The 2,583-nt window shown below is 41.9% G+C and overlaps 1 pseudogene; it reads left to right on the top strand.

Annotated features, from left to right (window-relative positions):
- LOC102179817 lies at nt 1,170-1,935 on the top strand (annotated as a pseudogene).

Consider the following 2,583-nt stretch of genomic DNA (forward strand, 5'->3'; position numbering starts at 1 on the left):
GTCCATGGGATTTTTCCAGGCAAGAATACTGGAATGGGTTGCTATTCCCTTCTCCAGGGGATCTTCCCAAGCCAGGGATAGAACCTGGGTCTCCCACATTGCAGGCAGATTCTTTACCATCTGAGCCACCAGGGAAGCCCAGAGTATTTTAAGATATTACATTTTCATTCATGTATGGTATTACATTTTTAATTCAACCAGTAGGTCTAGGTAAATGAATCAATGAGGCCATTGGAAAAAAGTATATAAAACAGCAAGTATATTATCATTAAAAAAAAAAAAAGAACAATGATGAGCTCCTGATAGAACAAGGATAAAATACGTAAAAATAGAAATAAGAGACTTCCCTGGCAATCCAGTGGTTAGGACTCTGTGCTTCCACTGCAGGAGACACAGGTTCTATCCTGGTGAGGGAACTAAGACCCTACATACTTCCACTAGCAACTAAAGATCCCACAGGCTGCAACTAAGACCCAGTACAGCCAAATAAAAATATTTTTTAATGCAGTGAGTTCTTTAAACTTTATGGGAAGTTTTTGTTGATTTGTTGTTTCCTCAAAGAAATATCATGAAGTATAGTTGCATCTAGGAAAATTTTCTTGAGAATTCTATTCTAACTAGAAATATAAATCACACACACAAAAAAAACTAAAGGAATTTTATATTTCTTCTAGAATACATGCACACACTCAATTTTGATGACCAGTAGGCAACTGTAAAATATTCTCAAATGAAAGAAAATCTTAGCCTGACACATATTCCAGCCTAAGTTTGAAAAAAAAAAAAAAACTAGTATTCTGTAAGGGAGTTAATTACATTGAGTATCTGAAGGCTTCCCAATGAGTCAATAACATCATCCAATAGAATCCAAGCCATTTCACTCCTAGGTTTGTCATAGAATCTCTGTATAGCAAAAACTCACTTTAACTCTGTGGGTCTTCTCCTCATGTTGCAGCAGGGTTGGAGGATAGACAGGGTCTAGAACCTGGAGCCATGCCTTCTTTCAAGTGAGAAGGTGAGCTCATAGCTCTCATCAGTAGAACAGAAAGTTTGAGAGGTTTCAAACAAATAATCATCTCTGCTTATCTATCCATTCTCTCTTGAAGAGGGTGTCTCTGTTAAAAAAAAAAAAAAAAATTCTCTCTCTCTCTCTCTGCCAGCCCTTCAAGATGCTGAAGGGAAAGAAGGCCAAGGGGAAGAAGGTGGCCCTGGCTCCCGCTGTGGTGAAGAAAAAGGCCAAGAAGGTGGTCAACCCCCTTTTCGAGAAAAGGCTCAAGAATTTTGGCATTGGACAGGTTGTCCAACCCAAAAGGGACCTCACCTGCTTCGTCAAATGGCCCCACTACATCCAGCTGCAGCAGCAAAGGGCTATTCTCTATAAGCAGCTGAAAGTGCCTCCTGCAATTAACCAATTCACCCAGGCCTTGGACCCACAAACAGCTACTCATCTACTTAAGCTGACCCACAAGTACAGTCCAGAGACGAAGCAAGAGACAAAGCAGAGGTTGCTGCCCCAAGAGGAGAAGAAAACTGCCAGCAAACTGCCCACCAAGAGGCCACCTGTCCTTCGAGCAGGGGTCAACACTGTCACCACCTTGGTGGAGAACAAGAATGCTCAGCTGGTGGTAATTGCTCATGACATGGTCTTCCTGTGCTGAAAGGTGGGGGTTCCCTACTGCATCATCAAGGGGAAGGCCCGGCTGGGACGCCTGGTCCACAGGAAGACCTGCAACACTGTGGCCTTCACACAAGTCAACTTGGAGGACAAGAGTGCCCTGGCTAAGCTGGTGGAAGCCATCAGGACCAATTACAATGACAGATATGATGAGATCCACCATCAGCGGGGAGGCAATGTCTTGGGGCCAAAGTCAGTGGCTCTCATCACCAAGCTGGAAAAGGCGAAGGCCAAAGAGCTGGCCACCAAACTGGGCTGAGTATGCACCACTGAGCTTTCTGTAAATGAAAGTAATAAAAGATTCTTAAAAAAAGAAAAAATTCTCAAAACCCCTGCCTGAGCTTCTCTTGTTCAGCAATATAGATTTGGCAATGAGCCTAAATTAGGATACAGATGGATGATATAGAAAAACAAAGGAAATACCATGTGCAAAGACACAGGGGTATGAGAATGTGTTTCTTTAGGCAAAGGCAAATCATTCAAAAGAACTGGCACAAAGGGTGTGATCACTGAAAAGGGACAGATTATGAAAAAGTCTTGCATGAGTGCTAAAGGAAGTATACACTTTAGATTATACTTCAGACTAGTGTTTCTCACATATAAGTAGCATAAAAGGAAAAATATTCTCACAGATCCTGTCTTGACTTAAATTCTCTTTAAATTTCATGGCAGACACTGTTTATAATTCCCTTATATTTGTTCTCGCCATCTTCCTCTTAGTTAATAGAATTCTTCAAATTTTACCTCGAGCCTACATTTCCCAGTCTCCCTTGCAACTGAGGGATCAAATGACCATATTCTGGCCAGTGAGAAGTACATGAAAAGAACGTCTATACCTTCTGGGTTATGTTCTCATAAGGAAGCTACTTGCCCCTTTACTTCCTCTCTACTCCTTCCCACAGGCTGGA

This window comes from Capra hircus, chromosome 21, assembly GCF_001704415.2.
Source record: "Capra hircus breed San Clemente chromosome 21, ASM170441v1, whole genome shotgun sequence".
In the NCBI taxonomy this organism is placed as follows: Eukaryota; Metazoa; Chordata; class Mammalia; order Artiodactyla; family Bovidae; genus Capra; species Capra hircus.